Source organism: Gymnoscopelus braueri (genome assembly GCF_963280865.1).
Source record: "Gymnoscopelus braueri genome assembly, chromosome: 3".
Lineage (NCBI taxonomy): Eukaryota > Metazoa > Chordata > Actinopteri > Myctophiformes > Myctophidae > Gymnoscopelus > Gymnoscopelus braueri.
Genome location: NC_137612.1, coordinates 20715874 through 20727750, shown reverse-complemented (window position 1 = coordinate 20727750; position 11877 = coordinate 20715874). Strand labels below are relative to the sequence as shown.

At 37.0% G+C, this 11877-nt stretch overlaps 1 gene segment (V, D, J or C); it reads left to right on the top strand.

Annotated features, from left to right (window-relative positions):
* Positions 1 to 154: 154 nt before the first annotated feature.
* On the top strand, positions 155 to 11372 carry LOC308081850 (immunoglobulin heavy constant mu-like). The segment is given in 7 exons: positions 155 to 476; positions 832 to 1164; positions 1259 to 1366; positions 1583 to 1632; positions 9298 to 9571; positions 10318 to 10635; positions 11035 to 11372.
* Positions 11373 to 11877: the final 505 nt, after the last annotated feature.

The window sequence follows — 11877 nt, the reverse complement described above, 5'->3', positions numbered from 1 at the left end:
GTAATATCAAGGTTTAAAGATAATATTCCCTGTATATGAAATCCTGTTAAACATGCCATTTCCATTCAAATGTATGCAATGCCTATTGCACAGCACTACAGAATAATCAATTTGTATTTGGTGTTGTTATACTGTAGGTTCTCCGGTTGAGACTATGGGGACAGTAAGTGTCTTAACAGGGACAGATGTGACTCTAAGCTGCCTGTTTGACAAATTGTCCAAGCTTGTGAAGTTGAGCACTCTGACAGTTGAATGGAACATGGTCGATAAGCACTCAGAGAAACATAACGTGTACACTTTTTTGGATGAGAGTGCACAAGTGAACTGCAAAGGCTGTCTGGTGGACAAAATGGGACTGCTACAAAGCAACGCATCTCTCCAGCTGCGTAATGTGACTTTGGGGGATGAAGGTATTTACACCTGCAGAATCATAACACCGGTGGTCTACACAGAAACCATTCAGCTGGAAGTGTTGGGTAAACCATTTTTTCTTACTATCTACTTTTGTCAGCAAGCCCAGCGTGCTGTGTACAATCTTTGAGTTCACGAGTCTTGAAAAGTGATCCCAGATTAGCTCTTGTCCTGACTAACATGAAGGAATGATAAATTAAACTATTTTGTACAGCACACTCAAATATTTCATTGGCTGAAAAAAAAAGAAGAGTTGTATAACAAAAGAGACTACAGGACAGATTGTACTTTGTACTGTAATGAGTGTGTGTGCTCTTTGTGTGTGTGAGAGAGCATAAATTAAATAGCGGTACAGTACGTTAAATATTTATATAGCTCTTGCTTTTTACTCAGAATAGACTGCACTGTTTCTGTTCACAGCCCGACCTTCAGTGTCACTCCCAGAAAAAGCAGTAGTGACAATGGGAGAGGAAAAGACTCTATTGTGTGATGTCACAGAGTTTTACCCAGAGAAACTTGAAGTGACATGGCAGATCCAGAAAGGCTCTCTGACGGTCCCTGCAGGCAGAAACTCAAGCTCCCATGTCTGCACAGAAATGGCCATTCTTAACCCAGATGGCACCTACAGCATTCGCAGTAGCATCACTGTGCATTCTTCTGTAGTGGAGGCCACAGAAACCCACATCTTCTGCCAAATCAAACACACAACCTACAGGGAGCTTTACAGCAAAGGTGTTGTGCTGACAGTACAAGGTTTGGTTTCATAATATTGTTCTCAACGACTTACAGTGAATTGCAATAGTCATCATCTTTATCATGTTGTTATGCTATCACCTTTCTGCTGCAGCTTCTAGGGAGCCGGGTTACAATGCTGTTACACTGATAGCCGTTACCAGTGTCATTAGTTTGCTGATGGTTCTCTCTGTTATCGGTGGGACACGGCTTATCTGTACAGGTATGTGTCAACTTCATTGATGATGCATCAACTACATACAGTATGTAATGGTACATAACACTAAACCCACACTGTAACAGTATGTATTTTCGGTCCATTTGGTTACATATGTACATTCTCAAATCGATAAATTAACAGTGATTTTACTGTGTATACATACATTGCAGGTGTACTTGTATAATGTGCGCTCACAGGCAGTCATACTTGCCTCCATAGGTCCACCCTGCGTCTCTGACATCATCACACCCAGCATCATCTACACTAAGGTGCCAATCGAGCTTAAATGTACCATTAGAGGCGTTCGACTGAGAGAGCTCAAAGTGTATGGAATGCCAAAGCTGCCGTATCTAGATATAAATACATAAATAAATAAATGAATTTATAAAGCAATAAATGCTAAAATAAATAAATAATTGTGCAAAGAAATATACAATTAAATATTGAAATGTATTCATTTATGTGACCATTTATGTATTTATTTATTTATTTATATATTTATGTATTTATTTATGTATTCATTTATTTTTATATTTATGTTTTTATTTATGTTTTTAATTATTTATGTATTTATTTATTGGTTTATACATATATGTATTTATTTATGTATTTATTTCCTTATTTATTTACGTATTTATTTATTTAATTATTTATTTAAACATTTAATTATTTATTTAAACATTTAATTATTTATTTATGTATTTATTTCCTTATTTATTTACGTATTTATTTATTTCATTATTTATTTAAACATTTAATTATTTATTAAAACATTTAATTATTTATTTATGTATTTATTTCCTTATTTATTTACGTATTTATTTATTTAATTATTTATTTAAACATTTAATTATTTATTTAAACATTTATTTAAACATTTATTTAAACATTTATTTAAACATTTATTTAAACATTTATTTAAACATTTATTTAAACATTTATTTAAACATTTATTTCATGCCGTATTTCATTGACGGTATGTTAATGAGGGGGCGTGTCTTGCCGTCCCATTCAGGCTTTAGCAGTCAAACCCAGAGCGATCAAACACCAAAAAAATAACTTCCAGCCCATACAGCTGGTCAGTTGTCTAATGTATTAATATTTTGTTGATGATGATAACTGCGTTTATGTTCATAATAATTTGGTTTGATTTGATAAATTAACAAATAACAATGAAAGCCATAATATATTTAAAAATATGAAGCAAAACTAAATCATATATAACAATAAATAAATGCTTGGGGATAATCCCCAACATGTTCAAAAAGGAATAGGAAGAAATGAAGACGTATTTACTCCTACCCCCTTCGTATATATCCTTCCTGATTCATATAAACAATTACAAATTTAAATCTATACCATAAATCCTATGATATCTGTATAAATTAAATATATATTTCAAAAAATCTTATACATATGATATTTACACACACATATTTATTACAGAGAAAACAGAACCGAATGTTTGTGCAATCATCACACAGTAGCCTACTGTTACTGTATGTATATTAAACATATCATATTCATCTGCAGTCATCCATCACACAGTTGTTCTATTAAATAAATGATATCAATGTCTATTATGGCTGTTTTGGACGACTGTGCACCTGGACATCTGGGCACTATGGTACATGTGGGCACCTGTACAACTGGGCACTAGGTACATGTGGGCACCTGGACAACTGGGCACTGGGGACATGTGGGCACCTGGACAACTGGGCACTATGGACATGTGGGCACCTGTACAACTGGGCACTAGGGACATGTGGGCACTTGGAGAGGTGGGCAATTAGGGGTGGAGACATCTGGGCACTAGGGACATGTGGGCACCTGGACAACTGGGCAATATGGACATCTGGGCACTATGGTACATGTGGGCACCTGTACAACTGGGCACTAGGTACATGTGGGCACGTGGACAACTGGGCACTATGGACATGTGGGCACCTGTACAACTGGGCACTAGGTACATGTGGGCACCTGGACAACTGGGCACTGGGGACATCTGGGCACTATGGACATGTTGGCACCTGGACAACTGGGCACTAGTGACATCTGGGCACCATATTTTTGGGACGACTGGGCACCTGGACATCTGGGCACTAGGGATATCTGGGCACTAGGTACATGTGGGCACCTGGAAAACTGGGCACTAGGGACATCTGGGCACCTGGACGAGTGGGCAATTAGGGGTGGAGACATCTGGGCACTAGGTACATGTGGGCACCTGGACAACTGGGCATTAGGGACATGTGGGCACCTTGACAACTGGCACTAGGGACATGTGGGCACCTGGACAGGTGGGCACCTTGACAACTGGGCACCAAAGCCATCTGGGCACCATGGACATGTGGGCACCTGGACAACTGGGCACTAGGGACATGTGGGCACCTGGAGAGGTGGGCACAAAAACCATCTGGGCACTAGGGACATGTGGGCAACTGGGCACCCGCCGTTCTAAAAATGGTTTATGCCACTTTTTAAGGTTAATACCATGGTATGTTGTTTTATATAATGGCATATACCGTATTTTTTAAATGGTATGCCTTTCCAAAACGGTATGTGCCTTTCCAAACCGGTATGCACCGTTCCTGGGAGTGGTATGCTGTTCCAAAATTGGTTTATACCACTTTTTAAATGGTATGTCGTTTTATATATAATTATCTATAATAACACTATTGTATTGTTGGCTATTTGTCAACATCAATAAAAACTCAAAAGCGACTGAGGCACCAGGCAGCGAATCTTATACAGATCAGGGGGTAATTGGAATGAGTCCATTGTCCAGACAGGCAGCGAAGTTTTGTGGTATTTATTTAGCTCTCCAAGATGAACAATATAGAAAAAGGATGTTGAAATGTTTGCACATTATAATCACAACACTATAATAATAATAATAATAATAATATTAATAATACTAATACTCATACTAATACTAATAATAATAATTACCATTATTATTGTTATTATTTTATGAATTATGATGAATTATGATTATTTGTTATTATTTGTTTAATTATTTTTGTATTATTATTATTATGTATTAGTAGTATTAATAATAATTATTAACATTAGGCCAATACATGTATCCACACAGCTTACAGCATTCAGTAACACTAGGTATAACTGCAGAATTAAATAACCCCTGTAGGCCTATTAATCATTAGCCCAAAATAAGTGTATAATTGTATTATCTAACAATAATAATTATTATTGATAATTGAATATTGATTATTATTGTTATTATTATAAAAAATAGGCCAACACAAGCACTGTGTATAATGAAATCTTACTGCATGTCTTCATACTATCATAAAGGCACACAGTTGCTCTAATCCACACCAAACTGGGAACAAACACTGTTCAGGGGTCTGCCATGACAATAGTCCCAGCAGGGGCCACGTGTGCCCACCACAAGCCCCAAGGGGAACCCATAGGGCCAGAGAGGCGCACCATTGCTCCAATCTGCACAAAATGTGGCAGAAACACTGATCAGGGGACCACCATGACAATAGTCACACTAAAAATGCACATAGATGTGGCACCATAACAGTGTTACAGCAGTGTTTGACTTAAATGGCTATAACTAGTAGTCTGTCCGTCTGTCTGTCTGTCTTGCCCTAATCTTTGCAAAAATGGGAATGTTGCATATCTAGTATTGGCAATTTAATCAAGGAATAAAATAACCAGTCATTTTCTTAAATTTGTCGTGTGTGAATCAGCGGGATTAGGGCCTGTGTGTGTGTGTGTGTGTGTGTGTGTGTGTGTGTGTGTGTGTGTGTGTGTGTGTGTGTGTGTGTGTGTGTGTGTGTGGTGGTAGTAGTTAACTGTTAATGGTCTATATACCTGGCCTATTCATCACAATCAACAGGGCCTTTGCAGTAGTTGCTCCCACACTGTGGAACGCCCTTCCCCTGGCATTAAAAAATGCTGAGTCGGTTGATTGTTTTAAGAGAATGCTTAAAACACTTTTGTTTCGTAAGCACTTTGTCCTTTGAAGACCTGACTCACATAGGTCAATGCTTTTGTTTTTATCCTTGCTGTTTTGTACTTTTCACTATTTTTTGTACTATAATACCCTGTTGTTATCTTGTTAATTGTATGTATTTTATGTTCCATTGTACAGCACTTTGTAACACTGTTTCGAAAGGTGCTTTATAAATAAAATGTACTTACTTACTTACTTACTACAATTCAGCCAACTTGAATAACACGCCCCAACACACTTTACACATAAATGTTGATCATGTTGAATGCAAATTAAGAACCTGCAAATTGCTCAATCTCTCTCTCAGAGAGGGTTCCTCACAGTTTTTTTTTCACTGTCTTTTTTGCTATGTTTTTAATGTTGTTACTTGCTTTTCTTTTTTGCTGTATTGTTAATCATTTGTACTGTTTCTTTAAAGCACTTGTTGCTTATTCCTGCTCTGTAAAGCACTTTGAGCTTAGCTGAGAAAGAGATGAAACAGGGACCCCCATAGCTAAGATGGAGATAAATCAGGCACCCCCTTACCTGAAATATTATTATCATGGACACAAAATACAATACATAATGCATTTGCAAAGATTAGGGCAAGACAGACAGACAGACAGACAGACAGACAGACAGACAGACTGCTAGTTATAGCCATTTGAGTCAAACACTGCTGTAACACTGTTATGGTGCCCATCTATGTGCATTTTTAGTGTGACTATTGTCATGGTGGTCCCCTGATCAGTGTTTCTGCCACATTTTGTGCAGATTGGAGCAATGGTGCGCCTCTCTGGCCCTATGGGTTCCCCTTGGGGCTTGTGGTGGGCACACGTGGCCCCTGCTGAGACTATTGTCATGGCAGACCCCTGAACAGTGTTTGTTCCCAGTTTGGTGTGGATTAGAGCCACTGTGTGCCTTTATGATAGAATGAAGACATGCAGTAAGATTTCATTATACACAGTGGGTGGTTAATAATGAATACATATTTAACAGGTTACTTCAATTATACCAGTTTTACTGAATGGTCATATTCATTATTGTGTGGATGCATGTGTTGGCCTATTTTTTATAATAATAACAATAATAATCAATATTCAATTATCAATAATAATAATTATTGTGTTAGATAATACAATTATACACTTATTTTGGGCTAATGATTAATAGGCCTACAGGGGTTATTTAATTCTGCAGTTATACCTAGTGTTACTGAATGCTGTAAGCTGTGTGGATACATGTATTGGCCTAATGTTAATAATAATTATTAATACTACTAATAATACATAATAATAATAATACAAAGTAATTCATCATAATTCATCATAATTCATAAAATAATAACAATAATAATGGTAATTATTATTATTATTAGTAGTATTAGTATTATTAATATTATTATTATTATTATTATTATTATTATAGTGTTTTGATTATAATGTGCAAACATTTCAACATCCTTTTTCTATATTGTTCATCTTGGAGAGCTAAATAAATACCACAAAACTTCGCTGCCTGTCTGGACAATGGACTCATTCCAATTACCCCCTGATCTGCATAAGATTCGCTGCCTGGTGCCTCAGTCGCTTTTGAGTTTTTATTGATGTTGACAAATAGCCAACAATACAATAGTGTTATTATAGATAATTATATATAAAACGACATACCATTTAAAAAGTGGTATAAACCAATTTTGGAACAGCATACCACTCCCAGGAACGGTGCATACCGGTTTGGAAAGGCACATACCGTTTTGGAAAGGCATACCATTTAAAAAATACGGTATACGCCATTATATAAAACAACATACCATGGTATTAACCTTAAAAATTGGCATAAACCATTTTTAGAACGGCCGGTGCCCAGTTGCCCACATGTCCCTAGTGCCCAGATGGTTTTTGTGCCCAGTTGTCCAGGTGCCCACGTGTCCATGGTGCCCAGATGGCTTTGGTGCCCAGTTGTCAAGGTGCCCACCTGTCCAGGTGCCCACATGTCCCTAGTGCCAGTTGTCAAGGTGCCCACATGTCCCTAATGCCCAGTTGTCCAGGTGCCCACATGTACCTAGTGCCCAGATGTCTCCACCCCTAATTGCCCACTCGTCCAGGTGCCCAGATGTCCCTAGTGCCCAGTTTTCCAGGTGCCCACATGTACCTAGTGCCCAGATATCCCTAGTGCCCAGATGTCCAGGTGCCCAGTCGTCCCAAAAATATGGTGCCCAGATGTCACTAGTGCCCAGTTGTCCAGGTGCCGACATGTCCATAGTGCCCAGATGTCCCCAGTGCCCAGTTGTCCAGGTGCCCACATGTACCTAGTGCCCAGTTGTACAGGTGCCCACATGTCCATAGTGCCCAGTTGTCCACGTGCCCACATGTCCCCAGTGCCCAGTTGTCCAGGTGCCCACATGTACCTAGTGCCCAGTTGTACAGGTGCCCACATGTACCATAGTGCCCAGATGTCCATATTGCCCAGTTGTCCAGGTGCCCACATGTCCCTAGTGCCCAGATGTCTCCACCCCTAATTGCCCACCTCTCCAAGTGCCCACATGTCCCTAGTGCCCAGATGGTTTTGGTGCCCACCTCTCCAAGTGCCCACATGTCCCTAGTGCCCAGTTGTACAGGTGCCCACATGTCCATAGTGCCCAGTTGTCCAGGTGCCCACATGTCCCCAGTGCCCAGTTGTCCAGGTGCCCACATGTACCTAGTGCCCAGTTGTACAGGTGCCCACATGTACCATAGTGCCCAGATGTCCAGGTGCCCAGTCGTCCAAAACAGCCATAATAGACATTAATATCATTTATTTAATAGAACAACTGTGTGATGGATGACTGCAGATGAATATGATATGTTTAATATACATACAGTAACAGTAGGCTACTGTGTGATGATTGCACAAACATTCGGTTCTGTTTTCTCTGTAATAAATATGTGTGTAAAAACATATGTATAAGATTTTTTGAAATATGTATTTAATTTATACAGATATCATAGGATTTTTGATATAGATTTAAATTTGTAATTGTTTATATGAATCAGGAAGGATATATACGAAGGGGGTAGGAGTAAATACGTCTTCATTTCTTCTTATTCCTTTTTGAACATGTTGGGAATTATCCCCAAGCATTTATTTATTGTTATATATGATTTAGTTTTGCTTCATATTTTTAAATATATTATGGCTTTCATTGTTATTTGTTAATTTATCAAATCAAACCAAATTATTATGAACATAAACGCAGTTATCATCATCAACAAAATATTAATACATTAGACAACTGACCAGCTGTATGGGCTGGAAGTAATTTTTTTGGTGTTTGATCGCTCTGGGTTTGACTGCTAAAGCCTGAATGGGACGGCAAGACACGCCCCCTCATTAACATACCGTCAATGAAATACGGCATGAAATAAATGTTTAAATAAATGTTTAAATAAATGTTTAAATAAATGTTTAAATAAATAATTAAATGTTTAAATAAATAATTAAATAAATAAATACGTAAATAAATAAGGAAATAAATACATAAATAATTAAATGTTTAAATAAATAATTAAATGTTTAAATAAATAATTAAATAAATAAATACGTAAATAAATACGTAAATAAATAAGGAAATAAATACATAAATAAATAATTAAATGTTTAAATAAATAATTAAATGTTTAAATAAATAATTAAATAAATAAATACGTAAATAAATAAGGAAATAAAAACATAAATAAATACATATATGTATAAATCAATAAATAAATACATAAATAATTAAAAACATAAATAAAAACATAAATATAAAAATAAATGAATACATAAATAAATACATAAATATATAAATAAATACATAAATACATAAATGGTCACATAAATGAATACATTTCAATATTTAATTGTATATTTCTTTGCACAATTATTTATTTATTTTAGCATTTATTGCTTTATAAATTCATTTATTTATTTATGTATTTATATCTAGATACGGCAGTTTTGGCATTCCATAAAAGTGAAGTGGGACAAAGTGGCAGCCAATGCAGACTTGATCCAGGTCCCAAACAACCAGTCAGAATCAGATCCTTTATTGGTCAGCGAGGATCTGAGTGACCTGGCGATCCTTCAGTCAGAGAGTAGACATGATCATGTGTCCGTCCTGACTGTCTGTCTGACTGTCAGTGATGATCAAACTACATACCGGTGTGTGGTGAAACACAGGGCCAAAAACATCACTAGAGAAATCACTGTCAATACAAAAGGTAAAACAGATTCAACATTTCCACAGTCAGTGTCAATTAACTGAACATTGTTTGGTATGAAGCTCTGGTCATTTTGTATTACAAGGTTGGGAAGTGTGTACATGTAACACAGATGCATACATCAATAACAAAATTAATCAACTGTAATCAGTTAAAATGACAAAAAGGAATATGATAATGAAGTTAGTTACTAATCAATATGTTGGTGATTACAAAAAGATTACTCTCATATATTAAATATACTGTATCTCAAATATATCTATATTTCATTTAAAAAAAAAATCAAATGTAATCAGGTATGTTACTTTAATGAAGTTATCAAAATTATTATATTTACAATTTTAGGAGGTTAATTAATCTGTAGGCTACTGGATTACATTTCAAAAGAAACCTTCCCAACCATATTGATGGACATTTTGTGATTATTCAGCAAATAGTAACCTATAACATTTCTTCGCTATGCACCCCATCCTCCACAAAATGTAGTGATTCACTATTAATCTTATTTAGTTAAAACACGTTTTATAATATCTATTAGCTATTTGATATTATTCTATTTAGTCTACTACTGTATTTTGTGTACCGGTAGTTATGTAAGGTTATGTGTACTCTATGTATAGCGACTTCCACCCTACTGTAAGTGGGAGTGGTCATAAGCCAAGTATTGTTAACGTGCTGTACATTTATTGTGCATTTGACCCCCAAAAAAAACAATTTAATTTGATTTCATTCACACTCTACTCCAGTGGCCCCGGAGTTTCTACAGATCTCCAGCATGCCGCAAATCCCTAAGGTGGAGAGGCTGCTGGTACTGTGCTCTCGGGTGGAGAAATTTTATCCCGGGGACATTCGCCTGGAGTGGTCCAGGAATGACGGGGAGCAGGTTTGCACCGTCACTAACTTTGGACCTTTCTCAGACCATGAGGGCCTCTTCAGTGTGTGGAGTGAGATCCAGATGGTTATGGCTAGAGAGGACGAGATGGCTGTCTACAGTTGCCGTGTGTACCATTCCAGTTTCCCCGAACCAGGATACAAAGATTCTTGGTATCATATCAATACCCAAGGTATTTTCCTGCTATTTGACCATTAGCTAGATACTACTGTACTTATGTTATTCAGGTAAACAACGTATGCTGTTTAATTACTTGTAGACAGTAGGGCTGTTATTTACAGATGCCAGGTCTGATATCTACTTGCTATACTAGTTACGTTTTTGCAAATGTATCTTGTTTTCTTACCACTCTAATTCCTTGAACATTTACTCAGTTGATGGTGGTGATTCACGGTAATCACAACAATGTTGTACTTTGTAAGTCTGCTAAATGCCTAAATTGTAATAACTTGTATGTTTTGTATGAGCAAAGCGTCATCAGAGATTGAACATAATGTGGTCAAACCAGTTTCAGTGAATCTACTATTTCTAATATATATACTACGATGTGGCTCACATCTGTTTTCAACAGGAACCCCTCCAAATGTGATGTTTGTCAACTGCGAGCCCTCGTGCCCTCTTCTGGGTGAAGAGTGCACACTCAACCTCTGCATCAAAGACTTCTGTCCCGAAGATGTTTCCATTACTTGGTCCAAGAATGGAGAGAATCTCACAAGTGCCTTCAATACGCCTCCCAGTCTCAACATCAATGGCCTGTATACCATGTGGAGCTTCCTGAAGTTGACCCCGAGCAGGGAGGACCAGGGCTCTCAGTTCAGCTGCCAGGTGGTCCACAGTGCCCAGAAGGAAGCTGAGGAGAGGACTTTCACACTGACACATCTAGACATGATAACCACTGGATTGGGATAATAGGATGGTTATGAACTGACACATTGCTTATATAGTTAGAAAATGGATACTGTTTTGCTTGGTTTTATACAGTACATTACTTACTTAAATTGTAATGGAGAATGTAAATGTTTTGTACTATATGTTGATAAATAGTGTTGGCTAGTTGTAACATGCTATACTTATACATCTATGATGTTATGATATCTTAGGATGAATGGTACAGTAGAACAATTTCATAACTCCATCCCGGGTCCGCCACAGCTTAAAACGTGCACGGATAGGCCTTGCGCTAGATCGCATACTTTAATATTTTTTTATTTTTTTTTGAGAGATCTGACGTTCATAGTGACAGAACACTATGCAACCAAAAAAGAAAAAATATATATATATAAGTCTCGCTAGACGAGATTGAAATCTCAAGATTTCAATCTCGTCTAGCGAGACTTCTTTTTTTTGTTGTTGACAAAATTCTCCTTTAACAGAGTAATATCTATCTTATATACAATATTATGTTCAACTGATA